The sequence below is a fragment of the Solanum stenotomum genome, chromosome 7 (genome assembly GCF_019186545.1).
Source record: "Solanum stenotomum isolate F172 chromosome 7, ASM1918654v1, whole genome shotgun sequence".
Lineage (NCBI taxonomy): Eukaryota > Viridiplantae > Streptophyta > Magnoliopsida > Solanales > Solanaceae > Solanum > Solanum stenotomum.
This window is the reverse complement of record NC_064288.1, coordinates 34,582,634-34,602,057: the sequence shown is the minus strand read 5'-3', so window position 1 is coordinate 34,602,057 and position 19,424 is coordinate 34,582,634. Positions and strand designations below refer to the sequence as shown.

The window sequence follows — 19,424 nt, the reverse complement described above, 5'->3', positions numbered from 1 at the left end:
AAAGATTGGAAGAATCTTGAATGAAAGTCCTATGCTTTGATTTTCTTTAGGGTTTTGCTTTAGGGTTGGAGAAAGAAGAGAATTAGGAATTAAGAGATGAAAATATGATTGTTTTTGGCCTTTAAATAGTCAAGAAATTGGTTTAGGGTTTTCTTATAGATAAAAAGACCAAAACGACCCTTTCTAATGTTTTTCCGCCGGCTAATTCGTCACTACATTGTATCAGGTTTCTAAAATAGTCCTAACTTTTTACTCGAAACTCGAATTGTTGTGACATTGGTGGCGTTGGAAAGAATATTCAAGTACCTTTTTTCTGATAGTTTATGAGCCACATAAACTCCTAACTTCTAAGATATATGGTCGTTTGAATTTGACCGAAGTAGAATGTTACATCAAAACTTATTCGATATTGAAGCTTTCAACTCAACTTTGTCCTAGGGATTCCAGTGATCTTAATTCATATCAAAATTCATTCTCACACTAAAGAATTGACCTTTACACATACGGGAAATTTAAGAATCACCTGGTACGATGCTATTCACAATTGAAGAATGGTTCAAATCTTAACTTATAAATTTCTAGAATGTTACAAATGAGCTATAGGGTAACCCAATGTGACGGATTGATTGAAACAACACGGGGTGAGGTTAAATAATCTCACAACTATACTAGAGGCTCAGGAAAAGGCCAAGGATAGTTCGGAGGTTCTTGCTACTATCATGGGTTATATTTCTACCTTGAGGGCAGATGTAGACCAGCTGGATAAACAGAAGATTAAGAAAAGGTTTAGGGCGGATAAGAGGAAAAAGACCGATGATGGTGGCTTTTCACATTTGAGGTCTGATGGATGGTCGTTCTATATTCTGACAAAGACTTTCTTATAAAGGTTCCTTGAATGCTCTAGCTCCTAAATTCAACAAAAATAGGGTGTCTAACCCTAAACCTCAAGGAGGAAATGGTGGTGGAAATGTATCTTTGGTTCTCGCATGCCAAAAGTGTGGCAAGAGTCATTCGGGAAAATGTTTGATCGGTACGGATAATTTTTTTGGTTGTGGTAAAAGTGGTCATCATTTGAGAGATAGTCCATCTAGAATCAACAAGGGAAAAGATGGTAGGAAAACTCCTATTGTTTCAGGTTCAAGTGCTCCAAAGAAAAATAGATTCGATGCACTTCAAACTTGACATGATCAAGAAGGTTTTTCCGATGTGGTTAGCGTTATGTTGAAAGTCTTTATCTTGATGTTTATGATTTGCTTGAACCTGGTGCTACTTTGTCTTTTATGATACCATATGTGGCTATTGAGATTTTACGTTTCTCAAGATGTGTTGATAGACCCTTTATTATCTCTACACCTATTGGTGAATCTTGTTTTTCAAAGAGAGTCTATTGAAATTTTCTCATCTCCTAATCCCATAGAGTACTTATATTGATCTTGTAGAGCTTGATATGTTGGATTTCGGTGATATTCTTAGTATGGATTGGTTCCATTCTTTGTATGCTTCTTTTTATTGTAGAACCCTAGTTGTTAAGTTTTGGTTTCCGAATGGGCCCTTCCTAGAGTGTAAAGGGGCAAATTCTATGTCCAAGGGTCAGTTTGTTTCTTGTCTTAAAGCTAGAAAAATAATTTATTGATTTTTCATGTATCATCTTCTTCATTTTAGGGATAGGGATTCCAAAAACCCTATTCTTGAGTTAGTCCCCTTTGTAAATGAGTTTCCAAAAGTGTTTCCTAATGCTCTAGCCTGTGTTACTCCAAACAGTGAAATAAGCTTTGGTATTGACCTTCTCCTAGATACACGGTCTATCTTTATTTCTCCTTACTATATGGCTCTGGCAGAAGTTAAGGAATCAAAGGATCAATTGAAAGATATTTTGGGTAAGGGTTTCATGTGACCAAGTATCTCTCAATGGGGTGCTCCTTTTATGTTTGTTTGTAAGAAGGATGGCTCACTTCGTATGTGTATTTATTATATTCATTACTAGCAATTAAATAAGGTTACAATTAAGAATAAGTATCATCTCTACGATTGAACTCCGGTAGGGTTATAACCAATTGAGGGTGAAAGAAGTAACATTCTGAAGATAGATTTTAGATCTTAGTATGGTCATTATAAATTCTAGGTAATGTTATTTGGTTTGACTAATGCTCTGGTCGCATTCATGAACTTGATGAATAGAGTATTTACACAGTATCTTGATATGTTTGTTATAGTGTTTATTGATGAAATCTTGATTTACTCGCGGAGTGAGATGAACATGCTAATCATTTGAGGATTTTGATACAAGTCCTCAAGGACTGAAAATTATTTGCAAAGTTTATTACGTGTGAGTTTGGGTTGAGATATGTCAATTTCCTTGATCACATTATTTTCGATAAGGGTACTGAGGTAGATCCTAAGAATATGGATGTGGTTAAGAGTTGTCCTAGACCCCTAGCCCCTTCGTATATTCAAAGCTTCTTGGGTTTGCCCAGATAATATATAAGGTTTGTGGAAGAGTTTTCTTCGATTGCCTCTCCATTAACTACATTGACCCAGAAAAAGGTTAAGTTCTTATGGTCAGAAGCATGTGAAAAGAGTTTTCAAGAGTTGAAAGATATGCTTACCTCCGCTCCAATGTTGACTTTACTAAAAGGGAAAATGTCTTAGTTGTGTATTGTGATGCTTCAAGGATAGGATTAAGGTGTAATCTTATGAAAAATGGGAAAGTTATTGATGATGCTTCAAGGCAACTCAAGATTAATGAAAAGAACTATCGTACCCATGATTTGGAATTAGCAACGGTTGTTTTTGCTTTAAAGATTTAAAGACATTATTTTTATGGTGTCCATGTTGATGTTCTTACCGACCACAAAAAATTTCAATATGTATTCAAGAAATAGGATCTACATCTTAACCAAAGAAGGTGGCTTGACTTGTTAAAGGATTATGACATGAATGTCCTATATCACCCTTGTAAGGCAAATGTAGTGGCAGACACTTTTTGTCGATTATCAATGGGTAGTGTTGCTCATGTTGAAAAAGGTAAGAAGGAATTTGTTCATTATTTTCATAGATTGGCCCGATTGGGTGTTCGACTTGTTGATTTCGAATGGGTGGTATTATTGTTCAAAAGGCCTCAACATCGTCTTTTGTGTTGGATGTGAAAGCTAAGCAAACTCATGATCCATTTTTTGTTGAGTTAAAGGGAAAAGTGCTTAAGAAGTCCATTGAGGCTCTCTCCTATGGGAAATATTGTGTGCATCGATATCAAGGTCATTTGTGTGTTTCTTATGTTGATGAATTCAGGGAACAAATTTTATCAGAACCCATAGTTCTTGGGTATCCATTAACCCCGGAGCCACAAAGATGTACCACAACATGAGGGAGGTCTATTAGTAGAATGGGATGAAGAAGGATATTGCAGAAATTTATGGCTATGTGTCCTAATTTTAAACAAGTGAAAGTTGAGCATCAAAAGTCAGGAGGTTTGTCCCAAGATATTAGTATTCCTACTAGGAAGTGGGAAGAATTGAATATGCACTTTATTGTTGGTTTACCCCGCACCAGGTGGAAATATGATTTTATTTGGGTTATTGTAGATTATATGACGAAGTCGGCTCATTTATTTCCCGTCGAGGTTTCTTATTTAGTGGAAGGTTATGCTAAGTTTTATCTAAGGGAAATTGTTAGGTTGCATGCCCCTATCTAATATCTCTTATCGTGGTACCCAATTTTTACATCTTAATTTCGGAAGTCTTTCCAAAAAAGTTTTGGTACTCATGTAAAGCGTAGTACTGCCTTTCATCCTCAAACCGATGGGAAAGCAGAGATTACTATCCAAACTTTTGAAGATACGTTAAGTACTTGTGTGATTGACTACAAAGGTAATTGAGATGATCATTTGCTTTTAAATGAGTTTGCATATAATAATAACTATCATTCATGTATTTGTATGGCCCCATATGAAGCTCTTTATGGTAGGGGGTATAGATCTTTTTTAGGTTCGTTTGAAGTTGTTGAGGTTGCTTTGATAGGTCCTGATTTTGTAAATGAGGCTACGGAGAAATTTTGGGTTATTATAGAAAGGTTGAAAATGGCTCAAAGTCAACGAAAGTCCTATGCCAATTTTAGAAGAAGGGGTCTTGAGTTTGATGTTGATGATTAGGTTTACTTGAAAATTCCACCTATGAAGGGTGTCATGAGGTTTGATAAAACAAGGAAGCTTAGTCCCCGTTATGTTGGTCCTTATCAAGTGTTGAGGCGTATAGGCAAGGTGGCGTATGAATTCGACTAACCTTCCAGTTTATTGTCCGTGCAACTAGTATTCAATGTGTCCTTATTGAAGAAGTGTATCGGTCATCCTTTATCTATTGTACCATTGGAGAGTCTTGGTATAAAGGAAAGTATTTCTTATGAAGAAGTTTCGGTTAAGATTTTTTACCTGCAAGTTAGAAAGTTAAGGAACAAGGAAGTTAAATTCGTAAAGGTGCTGTGACCGAGGCTGATATGATGTCCCGATATCCTCATCTATTTCCCTCTGATTCTATTCTAGCTTGAGGTATTTTGCTCCCCATGGTTCATTATTACAAATTCATATGTCTAAGTCATTCTAATTTTTCCATATGCATGCATGTATGTCTTATGAAATGATGTTTGAGTATATTTTAACTTGGAGTAATATCCCCTTTGTTTATGTGCACTTATGTGATTGCATTCATGTTTGGTTGTTATATCTCTTCTCCTACCCTCTATATGTGGCCTTGAGTTCCATTAAAGGACGAATGTTCCCAAAGGGGAGATATTATAACACTTTTGATTTTGAAAAGGTTTCATGAATTGTGGCTACTGGTTCATGTCTACGAGACAAATCTACGGTTCGTCGAAATTTCTACAGGTCATAGACCAATCTCCTAGGAATGGTAAACTATTTTTTCAAAATAAAGTCCCAGTATCTCATCCTATGGATGACAAATATAGTTCATCGAGTGATCTATTGGTCATAGATGTATCCCGTACAAGTTATCCAGACTTAGTGAAATTCTAGGGTAAAAATTGAGTTCTACAGTTAGGGTTTATGGACTGTAGGATATCCTATGGACCATATATAGGTCTCTTCAAATTTTTGGTGATGTTAAGTTCCCAAAACTTGGTCTACAGTTGACCAGAACAGACTGTAGAAAGTTCTACGTTTCGTAGGTCACACCTGTAGACCAGTTCCGACAGAAATTTCTTAAGGGCTTTTGGGTCTTTTCATATATGATTTAAGCATATGCTATGTTGTTTTGGCCCTCATCCTAAGCCCTATATAAATACTTTAAGTCCTAAATCTACCCTTTTCAAACTCATTCTCATATCTCCCCAAAACCCAAACAAATTCATTATCCTAAATTCCCTCTTAACCTTAGGGAGAAGAAGAAGCTAGGGTTCACTCCAAGGTAATAAATTCACCATTCGTCTGGGATTTTGAGATTTGTTGCATCAGCTGATGTTGTAACAGATGGTGCAACACGTGTTCCACTTCACCTTCACATGCCTTAGGCCACATTCGTACAGGGCATTGATTTTTGTCTCCGCATTGGAAAGGTTGATGCCACATTGTGAAGGCTTGTTGCCTTGTTCAACAAAAGAACAACAATTAGAGATGAACCCAAAATTGAGTAAGAAATGAGAATTTGGTACCCATGTTGATAATCCCTAAATTGACTCTATCAAAAAGGTCGAATTTATCTTACCAGACTTGTGTCCCAAAATGAGACACAATTAAAGGCTCGGAATGCAGCAAGCAAAACACCGAGAATTCGCCATTAAAGAAATAAGTTATATCCTTCGAGGTGAAATTTACCTCCTCACAACTATCCCCACAAGTCACCGAACACTCCAACACGAAGCCTGGGACATCCCATACAATTACCAACAAGAATTTCCCAATTTGGAGTTGTGAAGTTCCCAAAATCGTAATTTGAAGTTGAGGAATGGAGTTGGTTCGCGCCTAGAGTTTATTTATAACAACAAAAGAACTTACTTATCACGAACGTCGGTATCTATGTTCACGATCGTGTATGGTAGGTTAAATGACCAATGGAATTGTAGAGGTCAACACTTGCGACTGCAATGATTAAACACGATCAACCCCGATCAACTACTTATCACGATCGCGACTATAATTGCCAAGTATAGTAACCCTACATGCTCGCGGGGGCTTCATCATGACGATGATGAAGAAGGTCACCTACACCAAATGCTGGTGTGTCAGCTAGAACACCAAGTGTTCAAATATCGAAACGAGGTTCGAACCCTGTGTGTGCAAAACGGTATATGCTACCCCACCAAATTCGGCATTTCAGACTCAAAGGCGATGTTGAAACTTCCAATTGAGGTAATCTCGATAAAAAAAGGGGTCCCACACCCAACCTCTATTTTGAGTAATACTCCACAAGAGGGCTCATGATGAGCTCAGAGCCTCGAATCCGCACCAAGGATCCTTCTAAACCAAACTCAACGTTTTAGAGATGACGAAAAATCAGAATTGCTTTCTGAGGCCGTCTTCAAGAAATTTTGACCAAAGTCAACCGTTCAAGTTTCAAAAGCTCCAAAACACATAAACATGCCCAGAATCCAAATGAACGATTGGGTGACTGAAGTGTCAGTTTCAACAATGCATAAAAACTTAGGGTCACTATAGGAACGCTATAAATGAAGAAGAAAAAAAGGCAATAATACAAAAATGACCTAAAGGGTCCTTACAATTACACCATAGATGAGAAGAGAATTTTATTTTTTTTTCAAATATTGCATAACATACAACTATACATTTATCAATAAATTAATAATATAAAACAAATTTGGTTAGAGCTACACAGTGGTCTCTTATTCACCTTCTCTTCTTTTTAGCACACTCTTGTTCATCTATTTTGAATCTAAAAAGGAAGAATAACTATTTTTACATGACCGACTTCATCTAGTGAGTCCAATATCTTGATGTACCATTAGATAATAAGATTGAACTGAAATTTTGAACATGTTGTTGGGATCAAAACACCGGGGCATTAAGCACAAATTAACAAAGAAACCTTGAACGACGATTAAAAAGATAAATAATTATAAAAATACTCAAAATATATAAATAAATTTTGTCAATTGGCCTACATATGAGTTAATTGGGAAAATAATCTTCCCTAGAAAAAAAACTCTCCAAGAAAATATTACCTAAATATGGAGAAAAAATTATTCTTCTTCAATAGACTTATCATAGAACTCTTTATATATATATATATATATATTCTTGGCATATATTTTAGCATTCCCTTAATTGCTAATTCTTCTAATATCTCTTACCATATATTTTTATCTTACAAAATGTTTTAAAGGTCCTTAATTTTATAAACATATATTTCTCTTACCATATATTTCAGGACTCCTTAATAAAATTGTAAATGTAAGTTTTTCCTAGTGTAGAGCCTCTTAATAAAGGAAAAAAATCAATTAACATTTCTAAATACCTTCGTACTTTAGAATATATATATATATTAGATTTATTTGACCCAATTTTATTATATTTTAAATTAATAATATGAGCAATAGTATTAGGACAAAAGCAATACTATAAGATTTACATTAAACAAAACCATTAGTCCTAGAAATGAGAAAAAGTCAGAATTCAGTACTTTTATTAAATAATGAAAGACAAATAATATTCATCGAGATTCAACTTATTAACTAATACAATTACAATTATACCTAGAAATGTTTTGCATTGTGTCCCTATTGTAAGAGCTCAAAATCCCAAAGGTAAAAAATGGATTTCACAGGAGTACTTATTGCAACTTCTCTTGAGTTCACATGTGCACTTAATGCATCACTTCCCAAATTGACCTGTTGATGCCCAAACAAATCTTCATTTTCTCTTTTTTCTCTTTTTTGCTGGCCACAAAAATAATACAAAATTATAAGAATCAACCAGGCAGTTATGATAATGAACATGAAAACAAGAAAAATAACAACAATATATGAAGGAACTATTTGTTTTATTTTTATTTTCTTAACTTTGCTTACCTATGTTGGGAGGGATGTCACATTCAAATAAATAATTAATTACACTACGATCTTTTATGTAAACTTCATTGCAAGATTCACATGTTCCAACCACATAGTGTTTGATCAATTTGTTACCGCGCATACGTGTTTTACCTATTGATGTTACCTGAAAACTAAACCATTTTAGTGACAATGCATAAATATAGTGGATTTCATTATTTATTCCAATCTAACTTTTTTGAGCTAACCTATAATGTGTCTCCCTTTTCACTTGTTTTTTTGTACTTTTCAGCAATTTCTCCATTTAGAAGAAACCTATAAACCTCTATCATAGATCGAAACCTTTCTTTTGTCTCCAGATGATGGTAGACCTGTTTGCCAACAATTATTAAATGTTTAGTACATAATTCATCAATAAAAGTATAACTTGGTATTAATATTGCAAAACAAACATTTCTATTATTCAAATGAAAAACTTACGTAATCAATTGTTGATCCATCTCGACGAGAACTATTCTTGATGATCCAATTTTGCCTTCTCTGTTCAAAAGTATGCGTATGCAGGTAATGCATATTTTATGGTATCATCTCTACAACCTTTTTCTTACTCTTCTCATTCTGCAACCAAAACAAGTTATATTTTATGAAAGTGAAATACATCCAAAATCTATTTTCAAATGGTAATTACCTAATGGAGCTGGGAGCATAAATAATTTGTACATCAAGTGGTACACAAGATATTGGAAATAGCTTAGTACAAAATATAATGCATTCAAATATATCTAGTAGCATTAAGTTGTTGATGTGCATATTCTTTTTTCAATCACCATCACTATCAATCATTACAATCGGCCAACACTAACACTAATACTAGCTAGCTACTATTTACAATTATTATTGATACCAATCATCATTATCACAAAAATCATCTAGCAGTATCAACAATGACCATCATTTGTCTGCACTATATATTGTCTATCACCATAATTTACCACAACCATAAGCTATTAGTGGATGCTTGAATTGACTTATTTTTTGTTACTTTTGATTTTTAAGCAATTTTTTAGTTTTGGAAATGTTTGGGAAATCACTTTCTTAAGGCTGAAAAAGTACCAAAAAAACAAAAATCAAAAGTTGGGTGTTGTCCCCAACTTTTAGATTTTGACTTATAAGTCTCTTCTAAAGAACTCATCCAAACATCCCCCTTAGTTATCATCCAACTATGAACTACCACAAAACTACTGTTCTCAACTTCTACTATCACCATTATCAATCCCTACTATCTACAACATCATCAAGTCGACATATCATACTCAATTTTCATTGATAACAACCATCATTACGGACCACAACAACCATCACTAGCCATCACTATTCATCCAAACGTTTATTCCCATAAGATAACAAACATTAAAAAAGTATTTTCGGAATGCATAAAAAGATTTTTATACATATTCTAAATTGTTGGTTGATGGAGGATTTCCAAGAAGATATTGTTGTTATCAAAGATATGATCCTCTAAGATGAGAAGATATTCTTCATATCAAGATATTATCCTCTAAGATCTTAGGATAATTGTGGTAATCTAGAATATCATTACTCTGATTTTTCTCTTAATGTATAATATATGATTCTGTATAATCCCAGATTTCATGGGATTTAGGTGATACTATTCCACAATCTCTTATGTATATATAAAGCCATGTATATGACATAGAAAGATATGAATGAAATTATTCACCAATCTTATTCCACATGGTATCAGAGCTTTAGGCTTATTCCTGACCAATTTTATTCATCCTATCTTGAAAAATCCCATTTTGCTAACTTTATTTTCCAAAACCATGTCTGAAAATGGTACTGCCACAAACATTCCAGTCTCTGAAAATGTTTCTGCAACCATAGAGAATAACTTTACAGTTTCAACTGGAGATTTGCAACATTCAGCTTCAACAGGTAGTTGTTCATTGGCCTTCACAGATATTTCTTACTCTTTTATTACTAATGTCTCGGACAAACTTTCTCCAACATGGGTGGTTGATTCTAGGGCAACTGATCATATGACCAATCTCTCTCATCTCTTCATATCATATTTCCCTTGTCCTAGCTATAAAAAAATAACTATAGCTGATGGTTCAGTTATAACTGTAGTTGGTCAAGGAGACATACCACTTGAAAAATCCTTGATACCTAAAGATGTCCTTCATATCCGAAAGTTATCTGCAAATCTCATTTCAATCCAGAAACTCACAAAAGATTCCAAATGGCAAGTAACTTTCTTCCCTTTATATTGCTTATTTTAGGAACAAAACACGAATGAGATGATTGGGTGTGCTAGTGAGAAAGGTGGTCTTTATTGTTTGGATTTCCACAATGGTGAATATATATCTAAGAATTCCTTGTCTAGTTCATTCTTGTCTTAGTCTATCATGTCCAATAAAGAGAAAGTATGGCTTTATCATCCTATATTAGGTGACCCTTCCTTTTATGTAATCAAAAGGATGTTTCAATCTTTGTTCAAAGACTTGATTGTGGTGTCTTTTCATTGTGATGATTGTGAAATTGCAAAACACAAATGTATTTCCTTTCCAATTAGTCACAAAAGATGTCAAACTCCATTCTCTCTTATTCATAGTGATATTTTGGGACCCTCTCCCATACCTAATATTTTTGGTGCTAGATGGTTTGTGTCATTCATTGATGATTGTACAAGAGTTATGTGTATCTATTTGCTAAAGCAAAAATATGATGTCAGCCAAATTCTTCCTACCTTTTTAATATGATCAAAACCCAATATGATGTGCCAATTAACAGATTTCGATCTGATAATGCCAAGGACTACTACAATCAAAACCTCTATGTTTTCTTCCAAAAAGAGGGAATTATCCATGAATCTTCATTTGTCAATACTCTTCAACAAAATGGGATAGCAGAGAGAAGAAATGGTCTGTTACTTGACATTACTAGATCATTGTTGTTTTACAAAAAGGTGCCAAAATAGTATGGGGGGAAATGCCGTCCTAACTGCTGCACATCTTAGTAACAAAATGCCATTGAGAACTCTGAACTTCAAAGTCCATTTGATACTCTTAGGAATTTCTTTCCAAATTGCGAAATATCCAACAAATTGGTTCCTAGAATCTTCGGAAGTGTTGCCTACGTTCATATTCATTCCCAAAATAGAGGCAAATTAGACCCACGTGCTTTTAAGTGTGTTTTCATAGCATATTCTCCTACTCAAAGTTACAAGTGTTATCAACCATCATCAAAGATATTCTTTGTTTCAGCGGATGTCACATTTGATGAGAGTGAATTTTTTTTTAATCATTCTTACAATAAGGGAGAGTCATTGAAGGGAGAGGAACCTCTAAACTTGTCACTATTTGAGTTGTCCATTTCTAGTCGTGCCAAATTCTTGCTCGAGTCACCATTTCTTCAGTCACCTGAGTCTCTAAATCCAAATGAACCCATTGAGTCTCCTAATACAAATATAGATAATGGAATTCTAGAAAATAATCTACCATTGCAAGTATATTCCAGAAGAAAGAGACAAACTGATCAAACTAGTCAGTTGCAATCATCTTCTCAGGTTACTTCTCCTAATACCCATCCTGAACCTGTTGAACTATCAGAAATAGCACACCAAACTGATCATGAAGAAGAATTTAACCAACCTAATGACCTTGACCTTCCCATTGCACTCAGAAAAGGAACCAAATCTTGCACACAATACCCTTTGAACCTTTCCATGACATATCAAAATCTATCCCCAAGTCATAAAGCTTTTATCTTTAACCTCCACACAATTCCTATCCCGAGAAATTTGTTTGAAGCATTAGGAAATAAAGAATGGGAGAAAGCTATAAAGGTAGAAATGGAAGCGTTGGAGAAAAACAAAACTTGGGATATTGTGGAATTACCAAAAGGAAAAAGGCTGGTCGGGTGCAGATGAATGTTTACAGTGAGATATAAGTTAGATGGGTCCATAGAAAGATATAAAGCATGTTTGGTAGCAAAGGGTTATACACAGACCTATGGAATTGATTAATTGGAGACTTTTGTCGAAGTGGCAAAAATGAATACAGTGGGAATCTTATTATCATTGGCTGCAGTTTTTAATTGGAACCTACAATAATTTGATGTAAAAAATGTCTTTTTACATGGAGACTTAGATGAGGAGATCTATATGGAAGTGCCACCTGGTTTTGAAAGCAAGAAGGGAATGGTGTGTAGACTAAAGAAGGGACTTTATGGATTAAACCAATCACATCGTGCATGGTTTGGAAGATTTACAAAGGTTATGATCAAGCTAGGGCATCGACAAAGTCAAGGAGATTAGACCTTGTTCATACGACACTCAAAAACAGGAAAGGTGACAGCATTGTTGGTTTATGTGGATGACATCATAGTAAAAGGTAATGATTCAGAGGAGATACAAAATTTGAAGAAGTGTTTACTCAAGGAATTTGATAACAAAGAGCTTGGAAAATTAAAGTATTTTTTGGGAATCGAAGTGGCACACTCAAAACAAGGAATCTTTATTTTGAACAAAAATATGTGCTTCATTTGCTGAAAGAAACAGGAAAATTAGGGTGTAAACCGGTGGCTACACCAATTGAATATAATCATAGATTGTGCAATGCTCCAGAAGATTCTATGGTAGATAAAGGCTTGTATCAAAGGCTTGTAGGGAAATTGATTTACTTGTCCCATACAAGGCCGGACGTTGCATTTGTTGTAAGTGTTGTTAGCCAATTTATGCATGATCCTAGAAAAATGCATCTTCAAGCTGTCAATCGGATTCTACAATATCTTAAAGAAAGTCCAGGAAAAGGAATATTATTCAAAAGAGGAGGAGACATGGTTTTAGATGCTTATACAGATGCAGACTATGCTGGTTCATTAGTGGATCGAAGGTCAAGTTCAAGATATTGCACTTTCTTAGGAGGAAATCTGGTGACTTGGAGGAGTAAAAAACAAAATGTAGTAGCTAGATCAAGTGTAGAATCCGAGTTTTGATCTATGGCTATGAGAGTTTGTGAGTTGTTATGGTTAAATGTAATCCTTGATAATTTGAAGATAACATGGGAAGGACCTACAAGACTATATCGTGACAATAAATCAACAATAAGTATAGCTCATAATCTTGTACAACATAATCGCACTAAGCATATTGAGGTAGACAGACATTTCATTAAGGAGAAACTAGATAGCAGACTCATTTGTACGCCATTTGTATCTACAAAAGATCAGGTGGCTGATGTTTTAACAAAAGGATTATCAAACAATGTGTTTCAAGATCTAATAAGCAAGCTAGGAATGAAAGATATCCATTCACCCGCTTGAGGGGGAGTGTTGGTTGATAGAGGATTTCCAAGAAGATATTCTTGTCATCAAAGATATGATCCTCTAAGATGAGAAGATATTCTTAATATCAAGATTTGATCCTCTAAGATCTTAGGATAATTGTTGTAATCTAGAATATCATTACTCTGATTTTTCCCTTAATGTAAAATATATGATTCTGTATAATCCCAGATTTCATGGGATTTAGGTGATTCTATTCCACAATCTCTTATGTATATTATATAGAAAGATAAGAATGAAATTATTCAAGAATCTTATTCCACGTAAATAGGAAAATAAATAACCACCTTATAATAAGTATGTTAAACAATGCATGGATTTGTCAAAACTTACCAATAAAATACCAGGTTTAGGTGGAATAGAAGATATGGGAACCACCATTATTGCATCTCCATGATCAATTTTTTGCTGCTTATCAATATTATAGTAAAAAATATCATACACTTAGTTATATATTTTGTAAAATTAAATATTGTGTGAAGTAATTGGATAAAATAATAAAAAGACATTATTTAAAGAAAATAAAGATGAAAATTGCATATATGTAATTTCTTATGGTTTCAGTAACAAGGACAATGAATTTCTTGAGAAACTCAATCTTCTTTGTAACGCTTTTTGTATCTTCACATAAAAAGAAAATTTTACTTTATATTCCTGTTTAGAAATTATACTTTTAATGGTAAAGAAACTCAATTAATCTTTCAATATATTTATTTATAACGTAGTTTAACGTGAGTAATAATGTTAAGTCAAGTTCTCTATGCTAATTTCAATGTTTGTTAAATTTTGATCAAAATCACAGTGAGTATTTTATGTCTATTAATCAAGGGTAGAGGTTTGAATTTTTCATTACCTTACATGTTTTATACCGATGTGACGTCATCGTAGTTTTCCAAGTCATGTGTGGTTTGGCTGTGAAACAAAAATATTCATTTGTGTTATCACACAGACGAAAGTTATCTTGTAAGACCAATCAAATTTTGTAAGTATGTAGGACCTAACTAAAAACATGGCACAATTGGATGATAGAATAGAATTATTAGATAATATTAAAAATTATGTATTTGTTTATACTATTATTTATATACTCCTTGAAATCTTATTAATGTGACATACTTTCCTTTTCAGTCAGTCCCAAAATCATGATTTATTTCGTAATTATTTGAGAAATATTTAATGACACTATCAATTTTACTATGGTTGGGTTCCACTTACTTGAAATTTTTTAAAAAAAGGCTTACTCTTACTCCGTGTCTAATAAAATTACATCACATAAATTTTAAGGCGGGGGGGGGGGGGGGGGGGGGGGGTGGTATAATTTTAGATAATGTTGTAAACCATATTAAACTAAACACTTTATAATTAAAGAAACTTTTCAAAAGCTTACCTCTAAAACATCAGCTTTTGATTTATCAAGTGCGAGAAAAGTTATGGGAACTCCCATTAATACTGAATCCCCATCACCAACAACTTTGAGATTCTCATCCATATTCTTGTTAAAAATATGAATAAAAGAATGGTTAGATTAACATTTTGTGAACTTAATCAAGCTGCTAGAGTGCCAAAAAAGATACTTGTTCATCAATCTTATACATTTTGTAATATGATCAACTATGATTCTGGCTATGCATCTCTTAAGATTCACTAAATAATTGGATGTGTGATAAAAAGTTTCATCCTATTTCTAAGAAAATTGTAAGAAGTGGTTGCAACCTCCATAGACGAACAATTATTTTTCTTTCATACAATAATTAAATATTTTTTTAAAGTACAAGAATTCACCAAATAATTTTGTACATGTTTTAAAAAAGAAAAAATGAACACCTATGACTAGAGGAAAGTTTCAAATGTTTGCATCTAAAACATTAACTTTTGATTCTTCAGGTGCACTAAAAGATATAGCAACTTGCATTAATGTTGCATCCTCATCTTCATCAATCTCGTGCTGCTTATTTATATTGTTGTATAAAATATGAAAAATTTATTTAGATCTTCGTGAAATGAAAAATTATGTGAAAGAATAGAGAAGTTTTTGAAAAGAAAGATGAAAACTAATCACCGGCTATATATATATATATGTGTGTGTGTGTGTGTGTGTCTGTGTGTGTATGTGTGCGCGCGCGCATGTGTGCGTGTGTGCGTGCGTGTGTGTGCGCGTGTGTAGTAATATTTTAAGAACTTAATCAAAGTGCTTGAGTGCCAAAACAATGGAGATATTGACCTATCAAACTTGTCAAAAACCTAACTCTAAGATATCATTTTGAAGTGTAATAAAAATATGGGAATGACCACTATTGTATCTATGAATAAAATCATTGAAAGAAAATAATGATGATTTCTATCTTTCTAGTAATTTATATATGTTAGTAAAAGTTCTACAATACCCCCAACATTTATAAACCATAGAAAAAGTTCTACAATATCCCCAAAAGAATAAAGAAAAAGATGTTTTGCCATCGTTATTATGTTTTAAGTAATAGAAGCAATGATATCCTTGAGAATTAAGTTCAAACCTCTTTGTTAGTCTTGAAGCATCTTCACATAACAAAAAAATAATTTCTATTTTTCTTTAAAGAAATTATATTTTAATATGGGTTTAAAATGACTCAAAATACTTTCATCAATGGCTAGTTTAATCTAGTGTAGATGTTCGAACTTTTTCATTACTTGATTTTGTAGCAGGGTACTATCATATAACATTGTGCGTGGTTTGGGTGTGGAACAAAATTATCTATATGTGTTAATACTAATGAAGAATTAACTAAATAAAATAACTCAAAATATAAAAAAATTAAATAGGTCATAACTACTGTTGACGAATAAAATTTAGACATATTCGAGAAACTTTAAAAGTATTAGCTCTAAAGAAGAACATTTTTTCTATCCAATTAACATTAAAAAGTTATTAAGGAATAGATTAAACAAATTATAAATGTCTTAAAATGAAAAGAATTAAACCCCGTATAACTGGAGGAAGAGCTTACCTCTAAAACATGAACTTTTGATTCTAGAGGTGTGGTAAAAGATATGGGAATATCTATCAATATTGCATTTTCATCAGCATTAACTTTTTGTTGGTTATCCATATTCTAGTAGGAAATATGAAACACTTGGGTAGATCTTTTGTAAAATGAAAACATTGTGTGAAGTATTAATGGAGAAAGTTTTCATGAAAATAATGAAAACTACTAGCTTGCTAGTAATTTATGTGCTCGTGTCAAGTAACATTTTAAGAACTTAATCAAAGTGCTAGAATACCTCAAAAATGTCAAACTAAACAAATATCTGTCCATCAATTATATACACGAAGTAACTGGATCAATAATTTTTGTGATAATTCATTTTTAAAAGATTCCACAAATTCATTTAATATGTGATAAAAAGTTTCACCATAAATTAAAATTTCTTTCTAAACAAATTATATTTTTGAAAATAAATATTTTTTAAAGTTTATCTTTCTATGAAAATTGTTAAACGCGTCCTCAACCTCTAAATCTGTATCAAAATAAATTAAATCCACATGCACTCAGTCTCTAAATCTGTCACAAATTAAATTAATTCAATTAATTCCACACATAGCAAATTATCTCTTTTAATATGGCCAAACCTAAGTTGATCGATCTTCACTATTTTGACTTATACTTTTTAGAACTTTAACCCTCAAACTAATAAAATAAAAAATATGGTTAGACAAACAGAGAAACCAATTACATAAAGCATAGATCCATCAAAAATAATTAGGATTACATGTTTCAATTTGTTTTTATCATGAATCTTTCAAGATTTATTAAATTCATTGAATTGGTGATGAAAATATCATATTTGGAAAAAAAACCATAAAGTTGTACTCATATATTTTCAAAAAATTATTTATTTTTAGGATGATTTTAAAAAATATCAAAGTCTTTCATATTTTATATACTCCATGTCTAGTAAAATTACATCACATAAAATTGAGGGGGTGGTATATTTTTTGTTTCATGTCTTTAAGGGAATTAAAATAAACACTTTATAATTAAAGTAACTTTTCAAAAACTTACCTCTAAAACATTAGATTTTGATATATCACGTGCGAGAAAAGTTATGGGAACTTCCATTAATATTGAATCCTCATCACCATCAACTTTGAGATTCTCATCCATATTCTAGTTGAAAATATGAAAAAAAATAAATAGTAAGATTAACATTTTATGAACTTAATCAAACTACTAGATTGCTAAAAAAAAAAGATACTTGTTCATCAATCTTATTCTTTTCGTAAAAAGATAAAATATGATTTAGGCGATGCATCTCTTAAGATTCACTAAATAATTGGATATGTGATGAAAATTTCCATCCTATTTCTACGAAAATGACTAAAAGTGGTTGTAACCTCCAAAGAAGAACATTTATTTTTCTTTCATAACACAATTAAAATTTGAAAAAAGTTCAATAATTGACCAAAAGATTTTTGTATATCTTTTAAAAATAAAAGAAAAACTACACACCTATGACTAGATAAACTTTTCAAATTCTTACCTTGAAAACATCAACTTTTGATTTTTCATATGCACTAAAAGATATAGGAACTCGCATTAATGTTGCATCCTCATCTTCATCAATTTGGTGCTGCTTATTTATAATCTAGTAAGAATTATGAAAAACTTACTTAGATCTTTGTGAAATGAAAAATTGTGTGAAAGACTAGAGAAGTTTTCAAAGAGAAAGATGAAAACTAAGCGTCTGTACGTGTGTGTGTCATGTTTAATTTTGTTGTTGTGATTAATACAATTTCAAATGCTTTAGCCTTAAACAGGAACATTATTTTTCATAATACAATTAACATAAAAATGTTATTCAAGAATTGATTAAAAAATTTGTATGTTTTAAAACGAAAAGAATTGAACACCTTATAATTGGAGCAAAAGCTTACCTTTAAATCATCAACTTTTGATTCTTGAGGTGTGGTAAAAGATATGGAAATATCAATTAATATTGCATTTTCATCAGCATCAATTTTCTGTTTGTTATCCATTCTAGTAGGAAATATGAAACACTTGATTAGATCTTTTGTAGGGCATTGTGTGAAGTATTAATAGAGAAAAGTTTCAAGCAAACAAAATGAAAATTACTAGCTTGCTAGTAATTTATGTGTCCATGTCAAGTAACATTTTAAAAACTTAATGAAAGTACTAGCAAACTAAAAAATATTTTTCCATCAAACATATTCATGAAGTAACAAGATCAATGAATTTGGTGATAATTCATTTCGAAAGATTTAGCAAATTCATTTCATAAGTGATAAAAAAATTCACTCCAAATTAAATTTCTTTCTAAAGAAGTTAATTTTTGAAAATAAATAATTTTTAAAGTTTATCTTTCTATGAAAATTGCTCAACACGTCCTCAACCTCTAAATTTGTCAAAAAATAAATTAATTCCACACATTGCAAAAATAATCTCTCTTTTAATATGGTCAAACCTAAGTTGATCGATCTCCTCTAATCTTACTTATATTTATTACAGCTTTCATTTTTTTAACTAAAATAATAGAAACAAATGGTTAGACAGAGAGAAATTAATTATGAAAAGCATAGATCCATCAAAAATAATTAAGATTATGTGTTTCAATTGGTTTAATTGAATCAGTGATGAAAATTTAATATCAAATCTAATGTTATTTCTGAACAAATCAAGAATTTTCGGGAAAACCAATTTTAAAAACTTCTCTATCAAAAGAATTTATCAAAAGAAGTCCCTACTTTTAGATCTATCTCAAGTTAACTTTATTCCAATCATATATAATATTATTTTTTAATTTTTTCAAATCCAAATTGATTGGTCTCCTATCTTTCAACCTAGATCTACTAGAATTTACAGTCAGAAAATAGCGAAAAACAAACAACAATCATTAGATAGAAAAAGAAAAATTATCAACATTATATATATACATATAGATCAATGAAATGAGTAAGGAATGAGTCTAAACCTTGTAACTTTATTTCATTGAAGATGGAATTTCGTTCTGGCAGAATATTGAACACAACAAATGGAAAAGGTAAA

At 32.3% G+C, this 19,424-nt stretch overlaps 1 pseudogene; it reads right to left on the bottom strand.

The window, feature by feature from the left end:
* Window positions 1-7,743: 7,743 nt before the first annotated feature.
* On the bottom strand, window positions 7,744-9,283 carry LOC125869843 (uncharacterized; annotated as a pseudogene).
* Between the last annotated feature and the right edge of the window lie 10,141 nt (window positions 9,284-19,424).